The sequence below is a fragment of the Oncorhynchus gorbuscha genome, unplaced genomic scaffold, assembly GCF_021184085.1.
Source record: "Oncorhynchus gorbuscha isolate QuinsamMale2020 ecotype Even-year unplaced genomic scaffold, OgorEven_v1.0 Un_scaffold_2310, whole genome shotgun sequence".
Classification (NCBI taxonomy): domain Eukaryota; kingdom Metazoa; phylum Chordata; class Actinopteri; order Salmoniformes; family Salmonidae; genus Oncorhynchus; species Oncorhynchus gorbuscha.
In genome coordinates this window covers 67,477-80,835 of record NW_025746859.1, presented here as the reverse complement: position 1 = coordinate 80,835, position 13,359 = coordinate 67,477, and the positions used below count along the sequence as shown (strand labels likewise).

The 13,359-nt window shown below is 41.2% G+C and overlaps 1 pseudogene; it reads right to left on the bottom strand.

Moving 5' to 3' along the window:
- Positions 1-5,672: 5,672 nt before the first annotated feature.
- LOC124025624 lies at positions 5,673-12,816 on the bottom strand (annotated as a pseudogene).
- Positions 12,817-13,359: the final 543 nt, after the last annotated feature.

Below are 13,359 nucleotides of genomic sequence, written 5' to 3'. Positions count from 1 at the left end.
GCTCGCCTCCCTACCACTGAGGAAGTACAGCTCCCGCTCAGCCCAGTCAAAACTGTTCGCTGCCCTGGCCCCCCAATGGTGGAACAAACTCCCTCACGACGCCAGGACAGCGGAGTCAATCACCACCTTCCGGAGACACCTGAAACCCCACCTCTTTAAGGAATACCTAGGATAGGTTAAGTAATCCCTCTCACCCCACCCCCCCCCTAGTTTTAGATGCACTATTGTTAAGTGACTGTCCCACTGGATGTCATAAGGTGATTGCACCAATTTGTAAGTCGCTCTGGATAAGAGCGTCTGCTAAATGACTTAAATGTAATGTAAATGTAATTTCGAAATCTCTGTGCAAGAAACACTTGGACGAACTTCAAAAATCGAATGTTGCACTATTTTCTGGAAATTGTGCTGTTATTATACTGAGGCAGAGATTGTTGAGCGTAGGTCTTTCAGAGCATGCAGTTGCATGGTTTGCTAACTATCTGTCTGATAGAACTCAGTGCACTCAATTTGATGGGCTCATGTCTGTTAAATTGTCTGTCTGTAATGGTGTGCCCCAGGGCTCTGTACTTGGTCCCTTCTTATTCACTATTTCTATAAATAATTTAGACAAAAATTTGCAAAATGCACGACTTCACTTTTATGCTGATGATACTGTTATTTATTGTTGTGCCTCGTCTCTTACAAAAGCTTGCAAACGGCTTTTTATACTGTTCAACATACCTTGTGTCAATTGAAGCTTATCCTCAATACCGACAAAACAAAACTAATGGTGTTTTCTAAATCAATAAATAGACCTCTGAACCTTTCACTTATTATTAACTGTTGGGGCAATTGGATTGAGACTGTAACCTCATATAAATATCTTGGAATTTTAATTGATGACAGCTTCTTTTAAATGACAAAAATGGAAGCTGAAGTTGGGATTTTATTTTAGGAATAAGGCCTGTTTTTCTATTGAAGCCAGAAGGAGGCTAGTATAAGCTACATTTATGCCTTTACAACACTATGGGGATATTTTATATATGATTGCTTCCACTCAGTGTTTAAGATCAATTGACACCCTTTACCATGGAGCATTGAGATGTATTTTAAACTGCAAAACCATTACGCACCGCTGGCCTTCTCTAGTCAATTGTAGGCTCAGTCACTGGTATATTTACTTACAAAGCCATTTTGGGTTTACTGCCATTTTATTTGGGCATTTTTATTGTTCAGAAATGTGGTGGGCACTCTCTTCGTTCGCAGGACTTTATCCTGCTAACTGTGGCAAATGTCTGAACTGAATTTGGTAAAGGGGCTTTTATGTACTCTGAGTCATTGGCTTGGAATACTTTACAAAATACTTTTAAACTGGAAGAACTTGTCCAGAGTGTTTTTAAATTATTGATGAAGGATTTTGAGGCTGATTCCCTGACCTGTCAATGTTTTTTTATGATTATGTTATACTCTTGTGAATTCTATGTTTTTTTTTACTAGATTACCGATAGTTTTTCATGTTGTCTGTCTGTAATTGTGTAATGACTTGTTGCTGCCTATCTTGGCCAGGAGCTCTTGAAAAAGAGATTTCAAATCTCAATGAGCCCTTCCTGGTTAAATAAAGGTTCAATCAAAATAAATCAATATTGTGTGCCAGATGTTAAGACTACAAACCATTATAAATGGTCTATTTGCGAGATTGACTTGTTATTTCAATAGGCATAGGCTACTGACTAAAATCTGGGTTTATAATTGCAATTCAAATTTGCCATGGTGTGCCTAGCTAGATGCACATAGCCACTAAAAGGCCAACATGTCATTTCAGGGAATGTCCACAATGCATCTGACATTATATGTGGAGAATGATACATTTGCCATAGAGCTGTGACCATGATCACAATTGATAACTTCCAATTTAATTTACTAAACATGGCCATTAACGATTTCATAATAACAAGGCTACGACAAACTGAGTTATTACATATTTATTAAAAAAATTGCCAGCTCCAGGTAGGGTACAAAAGTGACCTATATATTTTTTGATTTAGCTAGGCAAGTCAGTTAAGAACAAATAATTATTTGCAATGATGGCCTACAAACCTGAACCTGGACAATGCTGGGTCAATTGTGCGCCGCCCTATGGGACCAATCAATGCCAGATGTGATACAGCCTGGATTTGAACCAGGGACACTGCACTGAGATGCAGTGTCTTAGACCGCTGCACCACTCGGGAGCCCTATCGCCTTTTCAACATAATTATTATATCAAATGGTAGGCTATAGCCTACAATGGCATTCAAAGTAATACATAGTCTGCCTACTTGATGGCCAAAAAAATGTAGTCTTATCATTCTCCACATTTAATGTCATTTTTATTGTGGACTCCGAAAAACAGAAGCACGCGAGGGAGTTCCATAACTTTCATTTAAAATGTTAACTCGCGCAGCGCTCCAGACCCTGGAACTGAGCATGAGTAAGACCCTTCGTTTGATATGGTTATCCATGAGAAAAGTCGACATTACAATACAGTTTACTCACCTCTGATCGAATTTATCTAAAGCACTCTAGTACGCCTAAAGTTATTTTACAATGCGTTGTCGCCGTTATAGCGCGGTTCTAGCGCGTTAATATGCTTTATGGAAAAAGTGTCTCCATAATGACCAATCTAAATAGCCTAAATACAACTGCTAAAACTGCTTCTCAGTCTCCGTGACTCAGCCTGCAGCACACACTCAGTGCTCTCAATGCACACACACTCCTCTGGCCCTCCCCCAATTCAATTAAAATGGCTTTGTTGGCATGGGAAACATATATTAACATTGCCAAAGCAAGTGAAATAGATAATAAACAAAAGTGAATTAAACAATAAAAAATCAACAGTAAACATTACACTCACAAAAGTTCAGTCACTCACTCAATCAGCAGCAGGTCACAGTGAAAAATATATATATTAAGAAAAATGCCATGGCGGCCGCGGTGCAATTTAGAAGTACACAAAAAACGCGTCACCCATGAACAATACATTTTCACCCGCAACATAGTTTTCAATGTTGGCCAATTTTCGGAAAAACTCGACCATGGCAACCCTGCTGGGCTCCCAAACTCACACGTCACGCATCACATTACCGCCATCTACTGGTCTGGAGGCTTCTTGGCGGAGTTGGCGCGTTGACCACCAGAAAAAAACGATTTCTTTATTAGCTACCTCTCCTGCGGTAAACACGGATAGGATTGCAAGTCATGCCATGCAAGAGGAAGATAATTGCCTACATCAGTTTACAAATGCTCTCCCGGGCTTTGTTTAAAAAAATCGGTGTTGCTTTTGGGAAGCAATCCTGCAAGTAGATGTCATATGTGTTGCAATGTCTCCCCTACCACAGTATGATTCATGACACCCCAAAAACTGGTGGTCAAACAAGGAAATTGTTCCAGACGTTTTTCCACCATTCGTTTTTCCCATAGGGGATATTAGAAAACACTTGCAATAAGGGATGTGTTTAATTTAGGCTTACTCTGGTGTGACATTTTGATAACTGTAAATCTCTCTAGGACAACGTGAAGTTTATCAAAATAAAATGCTAATTAGCTGCTAATGTGGCTATCATAAAGAACTACAATTGCCACGATGATCTGGACGAGACTGCCGAATTGAGGCAAAGGTAAGAATTTCTGGATTGGCTAAATTCAGTAATTAATATTTTGGCAACATTTATTTGAATTGACAATTCTGTGAACTGTCTTGAGCACGTTTTAAATTGACACAATAACTGTTAGCAAAGGAGTCAGCTAGAAATTACATGCAGGTGCTTGCAGGGAAGGCTTTATTTTTTAAATTTTATTTAACCTTTATTTAAGGGAAAGGGGATACCTAGTCAGTTGCACAACTAAATGCATTCAACTGAAATGGGTCATTTGACCCAACTCCTGAATCAGTGAGGTGTGGAGGACTGCCTTAATCGACTTTGGCGCCCTGGGAACAGTGGGTTAACTGACTTGCTCATGGGGCAGAACAACATATTAGTACATTATCAGCTCGGGGATTCGATCGAGCAACCTTTCTGATTTGTAGTCTTGCATGTCTACTTTGATGCTAATTAGCATTTTCGAATCTGAGCGTAAATAGAGCCAAATATATTGATACAAGTCACGTTGTCTGAGAGAGATTTACATGGTTATTAAAACGTCACACCAGGGTAAGCCTACACGAAACACAGCCCTCATTTGAAGTGTTTTCTAAAATCCCCTATGGGAAAAATTAATGGTGTAAAAACGATTGGAACCATTTTCCTGTTTGACCGCTAGGTTTTATGGGTATTTTGACACCACTGTGGGAATCTATAGCCTTTGCTTTCAGCGCTAACTCACCTGGTGGTGCAGGTGTGCGTATGGCCGCCAACCGAGGGGGCCGATGCGGCTCAGGTTAAGTTTAGCTTCTTCAGTCAAAGGTAAAGTTCTGCTTCTTGAGTCGTACATAAAATATGGATAAAGACTGACATTTAATACCACTTCATCCAAATATAATCACGTTAGGCTAGTCAAATTCACGCAGTTTAAAGACCTTGTTCCTCTAAAGTGAACCCCGAAGGCGGGAAAACCCATAGCCTAGTAAAAATAAGTATGCCTAGTCTGTGGGACCATACAAACACACATGAGTTATCTTTAGTTCTATAACATGCTCAAATTAATACATTGCATTGCATATGATTCAAAGTTTCACCCCTAAAATGATGGAAGTCACTGAAGGCATTAATTTCCAAAATTATGTTTATTAGGCCAAGTATTTTGTATGACCCAATAACCTGCACCCCTCCCCCAAAGGTCAATTGAATAAATTAAATACACAAGGTCATTAAACATCGGAAACTCAAAGCTTTAGCATATCAGTATATCAGCATTAGTATAAATTGGTCACATCAAAAGAACACCAATTACACTCTGTGATAGAAGATTGCAGGACTTGTTATAAGGCTAGTTAGGCTATGTTTTTTCTGCAATTACATTACATAAATTATAGCCATATTATGAACAACAGTGTAGCCTACTCTAACTGACCATTTATCCCTGACAAGTCATACAATTATATACAGGCTCCTTGTAGTGGCTGGAATGGAATCAATGGAAAGGAGTCAAACAGGTGGTTTCCATATGTTTGCGTGTTTGACACCTACCATTAATTCCATTCCAGCCATCACAAGGAGCCCATCCTCCTCTTTTTTAAAATCTACATTTAGAATGACAAAATATGACATTTACAAAAACTGTCACTCAAAACAATTCTTACAGCGATATCAAACCTTTCTTTGAGATACATTCAGTATACTGAAGTATTAATTTCTTAATTCAACAAGTAATCTGTATTCAAAAAGGGTAAAGCAATCTCTTTCATACACTCTGCCAGTCCTAAAAAAAACGGAAATAGGCAGGCCCATTGTTATCAAGTTGACTATGCTGAGAGGAATAGTGGCCAAGGAACCCATAGATGGAGGAAAAAATGTCTTTGAAATGCTCAAAGTACATAGGGTACTTCCTATTCACATTTTATACAGTAGGACAATGAATGGGCATATGTGACTGGAGTTACAGCTGTATTGTGCTTAGATGTTTATGGTTAACTCTATCCCGTATTTAAAGCCTTTAATCTTCGTTGAACTCTGTCAAGGTTCACAGTTCTACTGCACATTGCGTATCTTTCTCACAACAGCAGCTCTGTGATTTGTTGGGTTGTTTAAGACACAGCTATTGGTCAGCATTTTCAGTTTGGCGTTTAGACCATCTTTACTTCTCTCCCAACATTACTCCTTCTCCTCGTCTTCCTCCTCCCCGTCTCCCTTGGCATCCTCCCCCCTTTCCGTCTCACTCTCTTCATCACTGAGTTCATCTTTATCCAGCTGAAGACACAAACATATACACATCATTAACACTCATGGAACATGTGCTAGACTACTTGTATTTTGGTCATTTTGTGACCCTATATACTCACCTTGCTCAAGAAGAGAAACCTGTAGTCCATCTGTAGGATTAACACAGCCCAGAAGACATGAAGTGCTTGTAGCACCATCAGAAGAACATAGAAAAACATTGTAGCTAGTGAAGGGTTCAAATACTTCCATGGACAGCATAAGGGTTGTGTGGATTATTCTAGAAATCAAGGCAGGGAGGGGAGGGGAAGAGGAAGAAATTCATGCAATGATTAGAAGTCAATTCAAAGCATTCCAGTTTGTAAATTATCATATTCTAAGACATCATTTAAAGATGTTAATTGTATTATAATGTCATGAAAAAAACAATTATAACCAAGAGATACCACTGAGATGGTTTTACTTGCTGGGAAACACCACCAGGTGAGTCACCAGGAAGACAGCAGCAAAAATGACAAACAACGTGTCACACACATCTTGGCAGAGTGTAAAAACAAACAGATATTCTAAGATGGCTACCTAATGTAAACAAATGCTAACATTGAAATACGTTTCTATTGGGATGAATTAGGTGATGAGGCTTTTATGTATGAATGTGCATAAAATTCATTACACACAGGTTTTGGTCTCTTGTATTCTCTCTCCCTATTGGTAATGAATGATGATCAACAGACTAGTTCACATTCCTGGCATTACAGGTAAACCAAGGTCCTCCCACACTAATGTCTGACTATGACTGATAGAGTCATAATACATGCCATGCTAAATTGAACATTCTGTTCCTCATTGACCCTCAATAACAAAATTACAATTCACAAGTGAGACCAATGTCAGACAGGTGCTAACCTGTTGCAAGTGTAGTTCACCAGTTCCAAATGAAATGCATGATTTACACATTTCTTAGGATTTAGCGACAAAATGACGTTAATGGGGAGATTGGCTGGACGGTGATCCAGCTCTAACCTCTAGGAGGAAGTCAGAGGAGTCGTGAAGCAGCATCCTATCCTAGCAGAGTGCCTATCCATACCTAGTTGGAACAGTAGGAGAAACCAAGCAGGACAATGGTGGTAATGTGGTGAATCACCTGCTCTTTGAAATCCTACAAAGGAGAGAGAAGCAAAACCAGTTTAAAAGTTGACAAATCTAATGGCAAGAGTATGACTCTGTACATCCAAATGCTTTGCCATATTTTTTCAACATGATCTCAATGACTATTCTGACATGGTATTAATTCATTGAAAGACCATATTGACCCTTCATTTGTCTGAGGAAGAAATGTGAGCTTTGAAATAGATTATGCATTCATTCACCCTACGGGTCTTTGAGTCAATTTTTAACCAGGACCCAAGTAAAGTAGAGCTGATCATGTAGAAAATAACATCGTACCCTGATCCTTGCCATTAGTAAGTGATGGGTTATAAATGGGGACTGCTTGTTAAGGTCCCACCCTCAGCGGGGTCTTTAGAAACCAGATGAATACTGTTTTCAGGGGAACAACAGAGAGGAGAGGTGAAGCCTGAAAAGCGGATGCTTCCGGTTTCTCCCAAGCCCGCTCAGGTGTTTATTTTATGCCTGCTATGTAAGGTTATCATGGTACTGGAGGGACGTGAATAGCAGGTAGATGAGGGGACTTACTTTTCTCGACGTCCTCAGAGACAAGGAGAAGCTGAGAGACGTAGAAGCCCAACTTCAGCTGGTAGTACCAGATGTGAGCCCTATCAATGGGCTGCAAACCCAGGACTTCTGTTTTGCTAGCATAGGTGACCGTCCTACCGATGCGTCTTACCAGTCGTGCCACACAAAAGCTAGCTATTCCGCGTGGGGACAGTTCAGGCTGAGGAGTACGTTTCATACATCCCCGTGTGCTGCATTAGCCTACTGGATTACTATGATTGGCTATAACATATACACACATGGAAAATTCCAGAAAATGATGCCATGGCTTTAGAAGCTTCTGATAGGCTAATTGACATAATTTGAGTAAATTGGAGGTGTACCTGTGGATGTATTTCAAGGCATACCTTCAAACTCAGTGCCTCTTTGCTTGACATCATGGGAAATCAAAAGAAATCAGCCAAGACCTCAGAAGAAAAATGGTAGACCTCCACAAGTATGGTTCATCCTTGGAAGCAATTTCCAAAAGCATGAAGGTACCACGTTCATCTGTACAAACAATAGAACACAGGTATAAACACCATGGGACCACGCAGCCGTCATACCTCTCAGGAAGGAGATGCATTCTGTCTCCTAGAGATGAACGTACTTTGGTGCGAAAGGTGCAAATCAATCCCAGAACAACAGCAAAGGACCTTGTGAAGATGCTGGAGGAAACAGGTACAAAAGTATCTATATTCACAGTAAAATGGATCCTATATCGACATAACCTGAAAGGCCGCTCAGCAAGGAAGAAGCCACTGTTCCAAAACCGCCATATAAAAGCCAGACTACGGTTTGCAACTGCACATGGGGACAAAGATCGTACTTTTTGGAGAAATGTCCTCTGGTCTAATGAAACAAAAATAGAACTGTTTGCCCATAATGACCATCATTATGTTTGGAAGAAAAAGGGGGAGGCTTGCAAGCCGAAGAACACCATCCCAACCGTGAAGCACGGGGGTGACAGCATCATGTTGTGGGGGTGCTTTGCTGCAGGAGGGACTGGTGCACTTCACAAAATAGATGGCATCATGCGGTAAGAGAATTACGTGGATATATTGAAGCAACATCTCAAGACATCAGTCAGGAAGTTAAAGCTTGGTCGCAAATGGGTCTTCCAAATGGACAATGACCCCAATCATACTTCCAAAGTTGTGGCAAAATGGCCTAAGGACAAAAAAGTCAAGGTATCGGAGTGGCCATCACAAAGCCCTGACCTCAATCCTATAGAAAATCTGTGGGCAGAACTTAAAAAGTGCATGCGAGCGAGGAGGCCTACAAACCTGACTCAGTTACACCAGCTCTGTCAGGAGGAATGGGCCAAAATCCACCTAATTTATTGTGGGAAGCTTGTGGAAGGCTACCCGAAATGTTTGACCCAAGTTAAACAATTTAAAGGCAATGCTACCAAATACTAATTGAGTGTATGTAAACCTCTGACCCACTGAGAATGTGATGAAAGAAATAAAAGCTGAATCATTCTCTCTACTATTATTCTGATATTTCACATTCTTAAAATAAAGTGGTGATCCTAACTGACCTAAAGACAGGGAATTTTTTACAAGGATGAAATGTCAGGAATTGTGAAAAACTGAGTTTAAATGTAGTTGGCTAAGGTGTATGTAAACTTCCGACTTCAACTGTACACTACAAGACCAAAAGTATGTGGACACCTGCTCGTCGAACATCTCATTCCAAAATCATGGGCATTAATATGGAATTGGTCCCCAATTTGCTTCTATAACAGCCTCCACTCTTCTGGGAAGGCTTTCCACTACATGTTGGAACATTGCTGCAGGGACTGCTTCCATTCAGCCACAAGAGCATTAGTGAGATTCGGACACTGATGTTGGGAGATTAGGCCTGGCTCGCAGTCGGAGTTCCACTTCATCCCAAAGGTGTCCGATGGGGTGGAGGTCAGGGCTCTGTGTAGGTCAGTCAAGGTCTTTCACAACGATCTCAATAAACCATTTCTGTATGGACCTCGCTTTGTGCACATGGGCATTGTCATGCTGAAACAGGAAAGGGGCTTCCACAACCTGTTGGAAGCACAGATCGGCCGAGAATGTCAGTGTATGATGTAGCAGTTATCTACTGCTGGTCTTTAATTATTTGTTATTCTTATCTCTTACTTTATTTAAAGGTATTTTCTTAAAACTGCATTGTTGGTTAAGGGCTTGTAAGTAAGCATATCACTGTAATGTCTACAACACCTGTTGTATTCGGCGCATGTGACAAATAAAATTAGAATTGATTTTAGCGTTAAGATATCCCTTCACTGGAACTAAGGGGCCTAGTCCGAACCATGCAACCAGCCCCAGACCATTAACCCCCTCCACCAAACTACAGTTGGCACTATGAGTTGGGACAGCTAGTGAGTGTTGCAACCGAAGACAGACGATTTTTATGCGCTACGTGCTTCAGCATACAGCGATCCCTTTCTGTGAGCTTGTGTGGCCTACCATTTCGCGGCTGAGCCGTTGTTACTCCTGGACGTTTCCATTTCACAATAACAGCACTTACAGTTGACCGGGCATCTCTAGCAGGGTAGAAATATGACAAACTGACTTGTTGGACAGGTGCCATCCTATGACGGTGCCACATTGAAAGTTATTGAGCTCTTCAGTACAGGCCATTCTACTGCCAATGTTTGTCTACGGCGATTGCATGGCTCTGTGCCCGATTTTATACACCTGTCAGCAACGGGTGTGGCTGAAATAGTCGAGTCCACTAATTTGAAGGGGTGTCTGTTCCCACAGCGCCAACACTTCCAGTAGCTATGTTGATGTAAGAGATCAAGACTGGCATATATCATTATCAGAGTTTGATGTTTCTGACACTAATCTGAGGTGGTTGTCGATTTTGTTGGGTGTAGAAGGACTCAAGCTTTGGAGAAGGAGTGGCAGCCATGTGAAATCTGTTCTGCAACCCCACATATCTGCCCAAGGGGGGAGCCACAACCCTGGCAGTGAGGAAAACATAAACACAGTTATTGATCTCCTTGACAAGAGGTGAAATATTACAATATGACAATAGGTGTGTGTCTCTATAGCTCTTTCTTAATCTATACATGACGTGTTTGTGTGTGTGTGTATGTGTGTACCGGTGTGTGCATGTGTGCGCTCACACCATGTGTCTGTATACAGAAAATATGTGCTTGTGTCTGTGTTGCTGTAATATCCTCATTAAGCCATTTATTAGGCCAGAGAAAGCTTCTCAGGTCACCGTAGGAAACAGCTACTATAGCAACAGAGCCCATCCTCTCTCCACTCTACCTGCTGCTGTTCTCTCATTTAGCAAACCGCTCACACCTGTTCTCTCTACTATTCCCAACTGACCTGAGCTACCAATAACAATACCTGCCAGAGCACCTGTAGGCATTAGAGATATAGGATCTTAATTTGATGCCACTGTTGCAGAGAACATTCCTGCAATGCAGGAAATGAAAAACGTGTAGTGTGTTTTAGGTTTAAAGAGGCTCTTGAAGTTTGATATTTCAATGCACTTTCACATTTCAGACTTGATTTTCCCTTACAAAAAAATGTATCAACCAATACAAAAATATCCATTAATTATAATCCACATAATAATTCATATTTCGGGCCTCCCGGGTGGCGCAGTGGTTAAGGGTGCTATATAGGAATATTTAATGCACATATAGGAATATTTAATGCACATTTTATGTTTACAAGTAAAACAAAAAAACACCATTGGCTTGATATAATTTCCACCATGCGTGACGATGGCTCTGCTTCTCATTCCCCATGATGGAGCTAGACAATTGGTGGCCAATGTGATCTAAGCTTATCTTAATGTTTCTGCCAGCTGTGCCACCAGAGACTCTGGGTTCGCGCCCAGGCTCTGTCGTAACCGGCCGCGACCGGGAGGGTCCGTGGGGCGACGTACAATTGGCCTAGCGTCGTCCGGGTTAGGGAGGGCTTAGCCGGTAGGGATATCCTTGTCTCATCGCGCACCAGCAACTCCTGTGGCGGGCCGGGCGCAGTGTGCCCTAACCAAGGTTGCCAGGTGCACGGTGTACCCTCCAACACATTGGTGCAGCTGGCTTCTGGGTTGGATGCACGCTGTGTTAAGAAGCAGTGCGGCTTGGTTGGGTTGTGTATCGGAGGATGCATGACCTTCAACCTTCGTCTCTCCCGAGCCCGTACGGGAGTTGTAGCGATGAGACAAGATAGTAGCTACTAAACAATTGGATACCACAAAATTGGGGAGAAAAGGGTAAAAAATTAAACAAATAAAAATAAAACATATTTCCTGTTACTGCAGGATTATTTTCCCACTGTCGCAAACTGGTTCAAATTAAGATCATACATCTGTACAGTGCAGGTCAACCAACAAAACAGCATCCTCTAATGAGGATGAAGAGCTCATGAAGGGGCATGACAATAATTCAATCAAACCTTTGATGCGGAACAGTCACACTGCGGAAAAATCATGGTATTATTCAACTATAAAAAAACTAGATACGGGTGTGCCATTACTCAAACATATTCACTGGGTGAAAGTAAACATAATGACAGTAAACTTGATGTCAATGAAGGGTGCAGTTTTGCAGTGTACAATCAGATTGCTCCACTGTGTGAGTTGAATTGGTAACACTTTTTTGGTTAGTCCATCTATAGATGCTTAGTAACATTTCAACTAACTATCTACTGACTCTGGCCCTAACCTTAAACCTTATCCTAACCCTTAATTTAACCCTAACCCTAACCATAATCCTTATTCTAAACCTAACCCTAACTGTAAACTTAGCAAGCAGTTGCTTATCAACAGATAGTTTGTTTATCGTATGACGATCTCCAGAGCATCTACTATCAGGATTCTCCAAATAAAGTTTGACTGAATCTTCCCCTTTTTAAAATCACTGACTCATATTTCAGACACATTCCTTTGTTCATTACATTTTTTTTTAAATAACCATAGTAGTGAGTGCATACACTTTCATACTGGTCCCTCATGGGAATCAAACCCACAACCCTGGCATTTACAAGTGCCATGCTCTACCAACTGACCCATACAAGACCACAGCCAAAGTATTGTTGCAAACCCACATGAAGGTATCCAAGATGGGAGTCCATACTGTGGTTTTAAAAAGTTACCTGTGGAGGGCAATGAACCCCAGAGCCGGAGGCAAGGCAAACAGCAGGTCACAGGGTGGCGGATGCTCCTCCATCTGCTCCATGTCTCTCCAGGTGACCCCAGGAGGCAGCCAGTACTCATGCTTCCACAGATCAGGCAAGAGGTCCATGCTGGATGGAGACAGGAAGAGGGATAAGTGGCTTAATGATATATAATTGATTACTGCTGAATGAGTTGGAGCAGAATAAACTTCAGTATCCCAGGGCCATTTTCTTTGTGTGTGTGTGTGTGTGTGTGTGTGTGTGTGTGTGTGTGTGTGTGTGTGTGTGTGTGTGTGTGTGTGTGTGTGTGTGTGTGTGTGTGTGTGTGTGTGTGTGTGTGTGTGTGTGTGCGTGGGTGGGTGCGTACCTGTATTCATGGCTTGGTGATTATTTTAAGCTATGCAAGAATTTAGCTCGATGCTCAGTGCTTTGACATTTAATCAAATACTGAATCATGTGACTATGCTATGGTTTGCAGGGGTCATTGATTTAACCATTAAAAACCCATCAGTACTGCTGAAAAGTTAACTTCAGGCTATAGTTTGACATAATTTTAAAAAGAAATGCGATCATGAGAAGCAATCATTTTTGTTAAAACAAAGGTAATTAACGAGATCAATCCATGTTGTTATTATAGTGGAGTCAAATATGCAACTGTGTCTGTCCTGGTT